Raw genomic sequence first — 15,654 nt, 5'->3', positions numbered from 1 at the left:
TAGAGCTCAGTATGGATGATGCCTCACATTACTCATCATCCAATTCATCATGTTACACGTAAAGGACCCTTCAAAGATACCATCACTCAAGATTTTTTAATGAAATGGAAAACGTCTATGTACTATTTTGTACTATGGGTCGACTAAAAAGAAATGGGAAACTTGGAAACACGACGTCAGATATACAAGCAGAGAAATTGATGTAACGATGACCAGATTAAGGCTGGGACACACCAAACACTGGCAGCACACAGCTCTAAGTACAGAACAGACATCAACGAACTCTGCATCCACTATCAGGTGCCTGAAACAGTCGAACACTATCTCCTTCACTGCTTCCGACATTACAGTGCCAGAGTCAACTTCAAACATGTAATTATCGCACTTAAAAGACCTTTTACCATCGACCATATATTAGGAGGAGTGGACCTCTCGTTACAGGAAAAATATCAAATAGTCAAAGTCAGATAGTCCCTGGCTGACTATCTCCAGTCGTCCAACAAATTTTGCCACATTTGATCTGTGTTACATTTATACCTGGCCCACCAGCACACTTCCTGTCCCATGGGAGATCACCCTTTACCAAATTACTGTCCCCCATTTTCCACCCAAAAGGTGATTAAAGAACAAGCCTTCCTTCGACAAGAAGCAAAGTTCAATGTCTTAAGCCAAATTGATGCTTTGGTCAGAGAGCGCTCCCTCTCCTAGATTATTTACACTGTAGATCCTTGCACCAGTCCCATGGTGCAGCTGGAAGTGCAGTTGTTGTGACAGGGAGAGATGGTTCCTTCTCCCATGAGTGTGGAGCGCGTCTCAGTAACTGGGCCTCTACTCTTCAAACAGAATTGGTTGCCATAATCCTTGCACTCGAGCGCGTATATGAATCCAAAGTTGACACGCTAATTGTAAGTGACTCCTTGTCATCCTTGACTGCCCTCAGCTCCCTAAGGCATAACTGTGACGTGCTTATCTCTGAAGCTACACACAGATATAATGAAATAATCAATGATGGAGCCAGAGTTAGTCTCCTGTGGATTCCTTCCCATATTGGTCTCCGAATATATGATAGAACTGATGAGTTGGCCAAGACTTTTGCTCGTAAAGAGGGAATTGATTACCAACTTGGACTGCTTTTGAGCAGCCTGAGGGCAGCAATATTCCGGGAACATCAACTAAATCTCGTAGACTTGAGGCAAAGTGAAATTCACACCAGTAACTCCATCTATCATCATTCTATTATGCAGGACGAACCGCACGTCTATGGGTCATCCAATAATGTTAGCAGACTTCTAGATGTTACCACTGCTAGGCTTAGGCTCGACTACAAGTACCTCTGGGAGTTTGTAACATCTGCTGATGTAGATTTGACTAACTGTAAACTCTGTCAGCAGAACTATTCGCATACTTTGCGTCATTATATAATGGAATGTGAAAACATCGCGGAATTCAGAGATAACACCATCAATGGTGTACAAGAAATGTATAAGTACTTCATTCATAATGATGTACTGCCGGGAATCTTAGCCAAGTATCCAAAATGTGCTTACTGTAGGTGCAGCCTGCACATGACTGTAAAGCTGCCGCCCAGTTGGGTGGGTGTGGAGCACATGACTGTAAAGCTGCCGCCCAGTTGGGTGGGTGTGGAGCACATGACTGTAAAGCTGCCGCCCAGTTGGGTGGGTGTGGAGCACATGACTGTAAAGCTGCCGCCCAGTTGGGTGGGTGTGGAGCACATGACTGTAAAGCTGCCGCCCAGTTGGGTGGGTGTGGAGCACATGACTGTAAAGCTGCCGCCCAGTTGGGTGGGTGTGGAGCACATGACTGTAAAGCTGCCGCCCAGTTGGGTGGGTGTGGAGCACATGACTGTAAAGCTGCCGCCCAGTTGGGTGGGTGTGGAGCACATGACTGTAAAGCTGCCGCCCAGTTGGGTGGGTGTGGAGCAAGACTAGTAACTGTGTGACTCACCATAGATGTAAAGTGCCTTGTATAGTGACTGTTGTGAGCCTCTTGTTGAATCACTTGTGCCACAAAAGATTATCGATGTGTATATGTATTTGTGTAACTGATTGTATATAGATATGTACAAGTATATATAACATTAACAATTATCTAACTAGCTACAAAAGAGTCACTTGCTTAGCTAAACCGCCCACGGGATTATCTTGAGATGATGAGATGATTTCGGGGCATTAGTGTCCCCGCGGCCCGGTCCTCGACCAGGCCTCCACCCCCAGGAAGCAGCCCGTGACAGCTGACTAACACCCAGGTACCTATTTTACTGCTAGGTAACAGGGGCATTCAGGGTGAAAGAAACTTTGCCCATTTGTTTCTGCCTCGGGCGGGAATCGAACCCGCGCCACAGAATTACGAGTCCTGCGCGCTATCCACCAGGCTACGAGGCCCCCCTATATACTGTAATATAATATTATATATATTATAATAGTATAATAAATGCAAGATGCATAATAAAGAAAGAAATTGAATTGCCACCAACAGCCAAACACAGAGATATTAGAAAGAACTTTTTTAGTGTCAGAGTGGTTGACAAATGGAATGCATTAGGCAGTGATGTGGTGGAGGCTGACTCCATACACAGTTTCAAGTGTAGATATGATAGAGCCCAATAGGCTCAGGAACCTGTACACCAGTTGATTGACGGTTGAGAGGCGGGACCAAAGAGCCAGAGCTCAACCCCCCGCAAGCACAACTAGGTGAGTACAGAAAAAAGTACCTGATCGCAAGACTAAGAAACAGCTGACGCTGTAAACACAACCCCCCCCCCTACAAGACTAAGAAACAGCTGACGCTGTAAACACAACCCCCCCCCCCCTACAGTGCGACAAGTCTCTCTCCAACACACACCTATGTTTAGTCCCCGCTCCTCTACACCACAACGGAACACCCCCCCCCCCCTACAGTGCGACAAGTCTCTCTCCAACACACACCTATGTTTAGTCCCCGCTCCTCTACACCACAACGGAACACCCCCCCCCCCCTACAGTGCGACAAGTCTCTCTCCAACACACACCTATGTTTAGTCCCCGCTCCTCTACACCACAACGGAACACCCCCCCCCCCTACAGTGCGACAAGTCTCTCTCCAACACACACCTATGTTTAGTCCCCGCTCCTCTACACCACAACGGAACACCCCCCCCCCCCCCTACAGTGCGACAAGTCTCTCTCCAACACACACCTATGTTTAGTCCCCGCTCCTCTACACCACAACGGAACACCCCCCCCCCCCTACAGTGCGACAAGTCTCTCTCCAACACACACCTATGTTTAGTCCCCGCTCCTCTACACCACAACGGAACACCCCCCCCCCCCCCCTACAGTGCGACAAGTCTCTCTCCAACACACACCTATGTTTAGTCCCCGCTCCTCTACACCACAACGGAACACCCCCCCCCCCTACAGTGCGACAAGTCTCTCTCCAACACACACCTATGTTTAGTCCCCGCTCCTCTACACCACAACGGAACACCCCCCCCCCCCCCTACAGTGCGACAAGTCTCTCTCCAACACACACCTATGTTTAGTCCCCGCTCCTCTACACCGCAACGGAACACCCCCCCCCCCCTACAGTGCGACAAGTCTCTCTCCAACACACACCTATGTTTAGTCCCCGCTCCTCTACACCACAACGGAACACCCCCCCCCCCCCTACAGTGCGACAAGTCTCTCTCCAACACACACCTATGTTTAGTCCCCGCTCCTCTACACCACAACGGAACACCCCCCCCCCCTACAGTGCGACAAGTCTCTCTCCAACACACACCTATGTTTAGTCCCCGCTCCTCTACACCACAACGGAACACCCCCCCCCCCCCCTACAGTGCGACAAGTCTCTCTCCAACACACACCTATGTTTAGTCCCCGCTCCTCTACACCACAACGGAACACCCCCCCCCCCTACAGTGCGACAAGTCTCTCTCCATCACACACCTATGTTTAGTCCCCGCTCCTCTACACCACAACGGAACACCCCCCCCCCCTACAGTGCGACAAGTCTCTCTCCATCACACACCTATGTTTAGTCCCCGCTCCTCTACACCACAACGGAACACCCCCCCCCCCCTACAGTGCGACAAGTCTCTCTCCAACACACACCTATGTTTAGTCCCCGCTCCTCTACACCACAACGGAACACCCCCCCCCCCCTACAGTGCGACAAGTCTCTCTCCAACACACACCTATGTTTAGTCCCCGCTCCTCTACACCACAACGGAACACCCCCCCCCCCCTACAGTGCGACAAGTGTCTCTCCAACACACACCTATGTTTAGTCCCCGCTCCTCTACACCACAACGGAACACCCCCCCCCCCCCCCTACAGTGCGACAAGTCTCTCTCCAAGACACACCTATGTTTAGTCCCCGCTCCTCTACACCACAACGGAACACCCCCCCCCCCCTACAGTGCGACAAGTCTCTCTCCATCACACACCTATGTTTAGTCCCCGCTCCTCTACACCACAACGGAACACCCCCCCCCCCCCTACAGTGCGACAAGTCTCTCTCCAAGACACACCTATGTTTAGTCCCCGCTCCTCTACACCACAACGGAACACCCCCCCCCCCCCCTACAGTGCGACAAGTCTCTCTCCAACACACACCTATGTTTAGTCCCCGCTCCTCTACACCACAACGGAACACCCCCCCCCCCCTACAGTGCGACAAGTCTCTCTCCAACACACACCTATGTTTAGTCCCCGCTCCTCTACACCACAACGGAACACTTGGGCAACATTAACATTGTCAACACTGCCGCGGCTCCCAGCGTGTGGACCCGCGCAGTCGTCGCTTGAATATAAAACAATTCGTCCAAAATTGAACGTACGATCAAAAAAAAGTAATTAATATCTCCGTAAGTCAGTGTTGGATTTGTAACTCTGAACGGAAGACAGGTTTGTAGTTTATAACTTAACTACAACATTACATATAGACGTTTGATAAGTCAGTGTTGGATTAATATGTTGTGATGCATATATGGTCCCTTGTGTTGATGGTGGGTTGCTATGTAGGGACTTAAGATAATTACGACCTCTTCTTAAATTGTTGAACTAGGCACGGAAACCATCATATGATGTCGTACATCTACTATAACAAACGAATGACAGATTGTTATTGTCAGTTTGGCATAACGTTAGGAACAAGTACTGGAGGGGTTTGAGTAAAGAGGACTGGGTGATTCAGGGCGAGAGGTGATTAGTAAACAGGTAGTTAGTTCCTGCCCTCTGAAGGTGTGTGTGTGTGTGTGTGGGGTCAGTGTGTGATTACCAGTGGTCGAGTGAGTACTCACACTCACTCATCAGGATACTACATTCGTAGAGTACACACAGTACACTAGAAATTTAGCTCCGTCAATTGTATATGGTGATTGGTAGCGTCAGCAGCACGGTATATTCCTGGTGAGATATCTTGGATATAGTATATCTGGGAGGATATAGCCTCGTCTTGGGTAAGTACTCTAAATCACCTCAAGTTAAGGGTCATTACCACTGTTATCATTTAAGACATAATACTATGTTATAAACATTATATGTTTAGGGCAAAATTTAGTTTGTTACCAAAGGCAAATTTTTAGCAATAATTAGTCAAAAATATTGAGGCTAGAGTTGAAGTGGAGGAATATTAGGCGTAAGAGGCTGTATACCTCCTGGCTTACTGTGTCACAGTCGAGGCCTCTCGACGTAAAGGTTCTCAGGTAAATTCAGGTAAATATACACAGGTGTACCTGTGTTAGTCAGCTGTTGTGCTGGGCCTAGCAAGTCTCCTGAGGTTGATAGGCCTAAAGCTCATGAAAACTGAGCCGGGCCTATTGGCGGCCACGGACAAGTCTCGTGCCTAATAAAATTAGCCGATTTCAAACCGAAGTTCTTATCTAATACCAAAATAACCCAAGCGAACTTAACACTGTTTAACGAGATTATAACACTGTTTAACCCAATTTAACACAGCTTAAACTAACGATAAATATGCGGTTTTAACAATAGGAAAACTTTTTTTGTGTGAACATCTGTATGGCTTGCCCGAACCCCGTTATCTAGAATCTCGCGTTGCCATTGAGAGATCGGCGTCTTTACTTATTTTACGGCTTTTAGAAGATTTTTAAATGTTTAAGTACAGTTTTTATAAGTTTATAGATATTACTTAATATCGGTAAAGGGTTTCTTGTATTTTGTTTTGTTCAATAAAGGACGTTCCGAATAGTGATATCTAGCAACTTGAACGTCAACACCGCCGGTTTGTTTTGGTTCCAGGCGGCGGGAGAATAGACGACAGAACCAGCGTGATATAAAGGTGTTTTGGGTGCGGCGATTTCACCTCAACTCGGATCCAATCCTGTTCGTAGAATGTAACTAACCAATGCCTCTTAACAGTAGAGTTTGATGCTGTTTTCGCTCACAAAAAATGACAATCGCAGTTAAATTTCTTTAGTTTTTCTCCCTGAAATCATAATAAAACTGCCAGACACCTTCATTCGCACAATCTTCACGTTGAATATTAACTTAATTTCATAAAACCTTTACCAAAATATTCAGTATTATCATAAATTAGGCCATGAAAATATACAATATTAAACTTAAAATTGACAAAGATCTTTATTTTGTCAGTTTAAATATTATGAAGGTTGTTTGCTCAATAAAGAAGGCGGAGGCGACGTTGTCATCTGTAGCGGGTCTGAGGCCAGCGAAATATTTATTTATTTATTTATTTATTTATTTATTTATATATATACAAGAAGGTACATTGGGATTGTGAGGATACATAGCATAGTAATATCATTCTTGTAAAGCCACTAGTACGCGCAGCGTTTTGGGCAGGTCCTTAATCTAAGAAACTTATAAGTAGGTAAATACAATTTCTCACAGTCGAGTTCACAGTAAATTTCTCTCAGTTGGGTCCATGATCTGTGGGAAGTGTCGGTCACGTCTTTTATCTTTAAAGTAAAGCTATCATGTCCTGGCATTTCCTCTCCTTCCTAGTCATATCCTAACGAAATTATACAATTTTCACCGTGCAAGAATTGGCATCAAAATGGCGTCCAATGTTTAAATCCCAACAATGGTTTGTATGGCTACAGTCACCTAGTTGGCCTTTATGGGTCTTTTTGATGTTGGTTTAATAACCAAATAACCGGAAGTTGGTTGGAATTTTAGGCTATTGAGCTGCGACTGTTTTTCATAAATTTTGATACAGTATTATCATTCTAAAATCGAACTGTCATCGTAACTTAGAGATGTGCAAACAGCACCAGCCGTTCAGGGAGACCGCGACGTTAGGGAGGGAGGTTATCTTCTTGGAGGTTATCTTGAGATGACTTCGGGGCTTTAGTGTCCCCGCGGCCCGGTCCTCGACCAGGCCTCCACCCCCAGGAAGCAGCCCGTAACAGCTGACTAACTCCCAGATACCTATTCTACTGCAAGGTAACAGGGGCATAGGGTGAAAGAAACTCTGCTCATTGTTTCTCGCCGGCGCCCGGGATGGAACCCGGGACCACAGGATCATAAGTCCAGTGTGCTGTCCGCTGGGCCGACCGGCTCCACAGGGAGGGCACAGGGGCTATAAGGCCCAGGTACCTGGGAGGGGACCCACACTGCTCCCCTCGTGGAACCCCTGTTACTGACACACTTTTTTTTATTATTATTATTTTCTACCACAGACGTGGCCAGACATTTACAATGCTAACCAGCATATATACATTTTCTTCTGTCCTCCATGGACAGGGTTAGAGATGTGTTAAACATATAGTTCAAGGGTTTATTGAACACTCAACCACAGAAGGTGGGTGCTTTTAAAATGCTAAGCTAACCTACATACGTAAATACATAGATACACACCTTGCAATGTTTGTCTCAATTGCTGGCCAGACGGCTCCTCCAGCTCGCCTCACCAGCAGGTCCTCCCACTATTCTTTAATGTCTATCGCTGCCTTGTATTCTTTAATAACTCCTACCTTGACAAATGTCGCATAGCGGTGTTGCACTAGTGATTACAAGTGACGTGACGTCACTAGCAATGTTGCATGGAGGCCAGTTGCATCGCCCGCTGCCTTGAATCTTAACACCATGACGCACCTCTCACATAACACCTTCACCTCGTAACACTTTGGCTTTGTTTTACCTTAAAACTTGACAAGCAAACTGCGAAAGGCCTTGTTGATGTGTTGCAACTCCATCAGTCTCTGGAGACTGATGGAGTTGTGCTCTGGTTGTCGGTCTGGAGTGGCCTCTCCACGGCACAAAGCCAGGGTAGGTTGATATGGGGAAAGAAGCTGTTACCCATGCAGCAGGTTTCCCCCCCCCCCCCTCTCTCCACGGCGCCGGAAGTCTCCAGTGATCTCGTGATGTCTTTAAGCTTGTCAGTCAGATGTTTCTCCTGAGGCGTCTTCAAAGCTTGAGAATTTGGATTTGTGTTAATTCCTAGTGTTACCACAAAGGTAATTTGGCACTTTTTCCCTCCAGAATTGTTGAGGCTGTTTTGTGGTGGCTTTTGTGTGAAGAAACTGTGTGATATCTTGTGTGTTGTTGGTGTGATATCTTGTGTGTTGTTGGTGTGATATCTTGTGTGTTGTTGGTGTGATATCTTGTGTGTTGTTGGTGTGATATCTTGTGTGTTGTTGGTGTGATATCTTGTGTGTTGTTGGTGTGATATCTTGTGTGTTGTTGGTGTGATATCTTGTGTGTTGTTGGTGTGATATCTTGTGTGTTGTTGGTGTGATATCTTGTGTGTTGTTGGTGTGATATCTTGTGTGTTGTTGGTGTGATATCTTGTGTGTTGTTGGTGTGATATCTTGTGTGTTGTTGGTGTGATATCTTGTGTGTTGTTGGTGTGATATCTTGTGTGTTGTTGGTGTGATATCTTGTGTGTTGTTGGTGTGATATCTTGTGTGTTGTTGGTGTGATATCTTGTGTGTTGTTGGTGTGATATCTTGTGTGTTGTTGGTGTGATATCTTGTGTGTTGTTGGTGTGATATCTTGTGTGTTGTTGGTGTGATATCTTGTGTGTTGTTGGTGTGATATCTTGTGTGTTGTTGGTGTGATATCTTGTGTGTTGTTGGTGTGATATCTTGTGTGTTGTTGGTGTGATATCTTGTGTGTTGTTGGTGTGATATCTTGTGTGTTGTTGGTGTGATATCTTGTGTGTTGTTGGTGTGATATCTTGTGTGTTGTTGGTGTGATATCTTGTGTGTTGTTGGTGTGATATCTTGTGTGTTGTTGGTGTGATATCTTGTGTGTTGTTGGTGTGATATCTTGTGTGTTGTTGGTGTGATATCTTGTGTGTTGTTGGTGTGATATCTTGTGTGTTGTTGGTGTGATATCTTGTGTGTTGTTGGTGTGATATCGCTTGGTGTGTGTGATGAGGGGGTGGGGGGGGGGAGAGGTGTTTGGTCAATATATCACACCATTGCTATCTCCTTGTATATTGCCGCGCTAAACTAGGATATCACAAGTGATATCAATAATTTCTAGCTATCCATATTGGACGTATTAGACAGCATTCAATACATGTAGGTGACAGGATAGCCTGTCCCCCCTACAGCCTGTCCCCCCTACAGCCTGTCCCCCCTACAGCCTGTCCCCCCTACAGCCTGTCCCCCCTACAGCCTGTCCCCCCTACAGCCTGTCCCCCCTACAGCCTGTCCCCCCTACAGCCTGTCCCCCCTACAGCCTGTCCCCCCTACAGCCTGTCCCCCCCTACAGCCTGTCCCCCCCTACAGCCTGTCCCCCCCTACAGCCTGTCCCCCCCTACAGCCTGTCCCCCCTACAGCCTGTCCCCCCTACAGCCTGTCCCCCTACAAAGAACGTCGCTTTTCGCACGTAGGCGTTACATAAGGCCCAAAAAAAATCGTCGTACTAGAAAATGGAAGCGGCTGGCGAAAGTGACGCACTGTCCCGTTTTCTGTTGTGGGTCCTCTGGCAGGTTAGGAGTGACCACGTTATATTGACCGTATTCTTAACGTTGGGGGCACCTTAGGAGGACGGACTGGTTTGGTGTCAATACTCTCGCCTCTTTTACATATTAAAATATCTATTGTTTAGTACGTACAACTTAACTATTTTTCTATTTCTATTCTGTAACAGCATTTTTGAGGCATAAATGTTGGTTGAATAGTGTCATTGTTATGGGTACGGGCGGGTGGGTACGGGCAGGTGGGTACGGGCAGGTGGGTACGGGCAGGTGGGTACGGGCGGGTGGGTACGGGCGGGTGGGTACGGGCGGGTGGGTACGGGCGGGTGGGTACGGGCGGGTGGGTACGGGCGGGTGGGTACGGGCGGGTGGGTACGGGCGGGTGGGTACGGGCAGGTGGGTACAGGCAGGTAGGTGATGGGTACGGGCGGGTAGCATGGGTATGGGGGTGGGTACGGGCAGGTGGGTACGGGCACGAGGGTACAGGAGCGGGAGGCAGCGTGCAGGTCACCACAACAAAGGTGGTGACCATCCCCCCCTCCCCCCAGGTATGTTGACCCCCCTCCACCCGCTGGTGTGGGTGGTGGAGGAGGGGGGTCACTCATGGCTGGCCTCATGGCTGGCCTCATGGCTGGCCTCATGGCTGGCCTCATGGCTGGCCTCATGGCTGGCCTCATGGCTGGCCTCATGGCTGGCCTCATAGCTGGCTCAGCCCCTCTACTATTTTCCATGTGTAAATTATTATGTATCTCTCCCGCCTGCGCTCAAGAGAATACAGATTTAGGCTCTTTAGTCGGTCCCAATAGTTTAGATGTTTTACTGAGTGGATTCTAGCAGTAAAGGATCTCTGCACGCTCTCCAGGTCAGCAATTTCTCCAGCTTTGAAAGGGGCTGTCATTGTGCAGCAGTACTCCACTCTAGAGAGCACTAGCGTCTTGAAGAGTATCATCATCGGTATAGCATCTCTAGTGTGAAAGGTTCTTGTTATCCAACCTGTCATTTTTCTTGCAGTTGTGACGGCTACTTTATTGTGTTCTTTAAAGGTAAGATCTTCCGACATGAGTACACCCAGGTCCTTTACATTGCCTTTTCGTTCTATAGCGTGATTTGATTCCGTCTTATATATGGTTTATAACTACTGGAACAAGCACAGTACCCTGGGGGACTGAGTACTGGAGCAAGCACAGTACCCTGGGGGACTGAGTACTGGAGCAAGCACATTACCCTGGGGGACTGAGTACTGGAGCAAGCACATTACCCTGGGGGACTGAGTACTGGAGCAAGCACATTACCCTGGGGGACTGAGTACTGGAGCAAGCACATTACCCTGGGGGACCGAGTACTGGAGCAAGCACAGTACCCTGGGGGACCGAGTACTGGAGCAAGCACAGTACCCTGGAGGACCGAGTACTGGAGCAAGCACAGTACCCTGGGGGACCGAGTACTGGAGCAAGCACAGTACCCTGGGGGACCGAGTACTGGAGCAAGCACAGTACCCTGGGGGACCGAGTACTAGAGCAAGCACAGTACCCTGGGGGACCGAGTACTGGAGCAAGCACAGTACCCTGGGGGACCGAGTACTGGAGCAAGCACAGTACCCTGGGGGACCGAGTACTGGAGCAAGCACAGTACCCTGGAGGACCGAGTACTGGAGCAAGCACATTACCCTGGGGGACCGAGTACTGGAGCAAGCACAGTACCCTGGGGGACCGAGTACTGGAGCAAGCACAGTACCCTGGGGGCCCGAGTACTGGAGCAAGCACAGTACCCTGGGGGCCCGAGTACTGGAGCAAGCACAGTACCCTGGGGGCCCGAGTACTGGAGCAAGCACAGTACCCTGGGGGCCCGAGTACTGGAGCAAGCACAGTACCCTGGGGGCCCGAGTACTGGAGCAAGCACAGTACCCTGGGGGCCCGAGTACTGGAGCAAGCACATTACCCTGGGGGCCCGAGTACTGGAGCAAGCACATTACCCTGGGGGACCGAGTACTGGAGCAAGCACAGTACCCTGGGGGACCGAGTACTGGAGCAAGCACAGTACCCTGGGGGACCGAGTACTGGAGCAAGCACAGTACCCTGGGGGACCGAGTACTGGAGCAAGCACAGTACCCTGGGGGACCGAGTACTGGAGCAAGCACAGTACCCTGGGGGCCCGAGTACTGGAGCAAGCACAGTACCCTGGGGGCCCGAGTACTGGAGCAAGCACAGTACCCTGGGGGCCCGAGTACTGGAGCAAGCACAGTACCCTGGAGGACCGAGTACTGGAGCAAGCACAGTACCCTGGGGGCCCGAGTACTGGAGCAAGCACAGTACCCTGGGGGCCCGAGTACTGGAGCAAGCACATTACCCTGGGGGCCCGAGTACTGGAGCAAGCACATTACCCTGGGGGACCGAGTACTGGAGCAAGCACAGTACCCTGGGGGACCGAGTACTGGAGCAAGCACAGTACCCTGGGGGACCGAGTACTGGAGCAAGCACAGTACCCTGGGGGACCGAGTACTGGAGCAAGCACAGTACCCTGGGGGACCGAGTACTAGAGCAAGCACAGTACCCTGGGGGACCGAGTACTGGAGCAAGCACAGTACCCTGGGGGACCGAGTACTGGAGCAAGCACAGTACCCTGGGGGACCGAGTACTGGAGCAAGCACAGTACCCTGGAGGACCGAGTACTGGAGCAAGCACATTACCCTGGGGGACCGAGTACTGGAGCAAGCACAGTACCCTGGGGGACCGAGTACTGGAGCAAGCACAGTACCCTGGGGGCCCGAGTACTGGAGCAAGCACAGTACCCTGGGGGCCCGAGTACTGGAGCAAGCACAGTACCCTGGGGGCCCGAGTACTGGAGCAAGCACAGTACCCTGGAGGACCGAGTACTGGAGCAAGCACAGTACCCTGGGGGCCCGAGTACTGGAGCAAGCACAGTACCCTGGGGGCCCGAGTACTGGAGCAAGCACATTACCCTGGGGGCCCGAGTACTGGAGCAAGCACATTACCCTGGGGGACCGAGTACTGGAGCAAGCACAGTACCCTGGGGGACCGAGTACTGGAGCAAGCACAGTACCCTGGGGGACCGAGTACTGGAGCAAGCACAGTACCCTGGGGGACCGAGTACTGGAGCAAGCACAGTACCCTGGGGGACTGAGCTCTTCACGGTAGACGGTCTAGACTTGACTGTGTTCACTTACACACTAGCTTCTCTTATGTGGAAGTTAAAGCTCCATCTCCCTATAAGTAACTCCTTTTGGGCACATTTTGTGCACAATAACACCATAGTCGCGCTTGTCGAAGGCTTTCACAAAGTCTGTGTATAATACAGCATTGTTTTGACGTCTACCATGGCACCTAGGGGCCATGACAGTGTCTACCATGGTACCTAGGGTCATGGTAGTGTCTACCATGGCACCTAGGGGCCATAGTAGTGTCTACCATGGCACCTAGGGGCCATAGTAGTGTCTACCATGGCACCTAGGGTCATGGTAGTGTTTACCATGGCACCTAGGGTCATGGTAGTGTCTACCATGGCACCTAGGGTCATAGTAGTGTCTACCATGGCACCTAGGGGCCATAGTAGTGTCTACCATGGCACCTAGGGTCATGGTAGTGTTTACCATGGCACCTAGGGGCCATGGTAGTGTTTGCCATGGCACCTAGGGTCATGGTAGTGTCTACCATGGCACCTAGGGTCATGGTAGTGTCTACCATGGCACCTAGGGGCCATAGTGTCTACCATGGCACCTAGGGTCATGGTAGTGTCTACCATGGCACCTAGGGTCATGGTAGTGTCTACCATGGCACCTAGGGGCCATAGTGTCTACCATGGCACCTAGGGTCATGGTAGTGTCTACCATGGCACCTAGGGTCATGGTAGTGTCTACCATGGCACCTAGGGTCATGGTAGTGTCTACCATGGCACCTAGGGGGCCATGGTAAAAAAAAACTCAAGGAACCTCACACCCGCAGGTGTGAAGGGACTATCAACACAACACTCGGTGTATAACACTCAGTGTATAACACTCAGTGTATAACACTCAGTGTATAACACTCAGTGTATAACACTCGGTGTATAACACTCGGTGTATAACACTCGGTGTATAACACTCGGTGTATAACACTCGGTGTATAACACTCGGTGTATAACACTCGGTGTATAACACTCGGTGTATAACACTCGGTGTATAACACTCGGTGTATAACACTCGGTGTATAACACTCGGTGTATAACACTCGGTGTATAACACTCGGTGTATAACACTCGGTGTATAACACTCGGTGTATAACACTCGGTGTATAACACTCAGTGTATAACACTCAGTGTATGGTGACCAAACCTATACCAGAATACTTTTATACTCATAGAATTAATACTTCATTACGAATTGTTGTTGACGGTTGAAAAATAAGGTTGCAAAACATGGCTGCAACATCTGACGAATTTGTGTTTCTGGCTGGTGAGAGAGAGAGGGTGTAGAGGCAGGTGTGGGTATGTCCTGGGTATAGGCAAGGTCGAGGCGCTCCTCCGCCCTGGGCACCTGCCTGCGGCCAAGCCTGGGCAAGGCCAAGGTCGACCCATCCTCCTCCCCCCCCCCCACAAAAACTGGACCTACTGTCCCAGCAGACGCAGCAACACAACCACGACGTGACCCCCGTGTTTACCTTAAAATACCGTGATGGTGCGAGTGTTGATTGTATCAACCAGGTATCAACCAGGTATCAACCAGGTATCAACCAGGGTGATGAGGCGTACAAGACCTGGCGTTCATATGGGGGATGGTCTCGAAGTCTGCCTGTCCCCGCCAGTGTTGGGAAGGACGGCGTGATTGACTTTGATTGTTTATTGTGCACCCCATACTCATCCTGTGAGCGGTAGCGCAAAAAGCATTACAGAGGGCACAAAAGGTCTTTATCAGACCTCATCTTAGATTATTACATCAACAATTTCATCTATCCTTCACACCTTATAGTTACAATGTCAGCTAGTTACAGAGAGAGTGTTATTACAAGAGCTGTGGACGCCCAGTTACTAATTCGGATATTTCTTTGAATTGTGCTGCCATCGGGCTGATGAGTAATAACAGCACTTCCTGCCCTCCCTGTAGCTGTATTGAGTGATCCGTCAGTGTATATGGTCTGTGCAATGTTGTTTTCAGTTTGTATATTGTGAATGTGTTCTATGGTGCTTAATTTAGCAGCAAGGTGAGCATGAGGGTTGCTTGTGATTAGTTTCTTGGTGGGGTATGCAGGGGTCAGGATGTCAAAAGGTACTATCTGCCAGGGTGGAAGGAAGTGCTGTACTCTTTCATCTGTATATACATCGTGCAGTCTCATCATTTTAATGAGTGGCAGTTCTTTGAATCCATTTAGACTCGCTTATTTTGTATGTGTTCTAACAGTGCAACTGACACAATGTTTTTGTTATCACGCAGCAGCTTTAGTCCCATCATAAGATTAATTTCAAATATTCTGTCTCGAATGCTAAGTATATTTAATTCTTTCCGCATGTTGACGTGACTTACGATGATTCCTGGTCATCAGAGAATGATGCTGAGTGATGTGATGTTGATGAGTAATGAGGATCTTGAATACACGCCGAGTGATGAATAGTGGTGAGTTCTGGAGGAGGAGCAGCTGAAGGGATGGGTGTGGTCCACTCCTTGACACCCCCCCCCTTCCACACCCCCCCACTACCCCCCCCCCAGTACCCCCTCCCCCATCGCCAGGCTCTCCCCCCCCCCCCTCTCTC

The 15,654-nt window shown here is 49.3% G+C and overlaps 1 protein-coding gene across 4 annotated transcripts in view; it reads left to right on the top strand.

Annotated features, from left to right (window-relative positions):
- Positions 1–15,654, top strand: part of LOC123757437 (uncharacterized) — a 202,557-nt gene that overhangs the window by 28,930 nt on the left and 157,973 nt on the right. For 2 of the 4 annotated variants that reach the window (XM_069327225.1, XM_069327227.1), the window contains exon 1: positions 5,275–5,461. The exons of the other annotated variants lie outside the window; for them this stretch is intronic. The gene's annotated coding sequence lies outside the window, so the exon portion shown is untranslated. Of the gene's footprint in view, positions 1–5,274; positions 5,462–15,654 lie in introns of those variants that run through there. 4 annotated transcript variants of the gene reach the window in all.

Source organism: Procambarus clarkii, chromosome 19, assembly GCF_040958095.1.
Source record: "Procambarus clarkii isolate CNS0578487 chromosome 19, FALCON_Pclarkii_2.0, whole genome shotgun sequence".
NCBI classification, from domain to species: Eukaryota; Metazoa; Arthropoda; class Malacostraca; order Decapoda; family Cambaridae; genus Procambarus; species Procambarus clarkii.
Note: the sequence above shows the minus strand (reverse complement) of the source record. Positions and strands in the feature narration are given on the sequence as shown.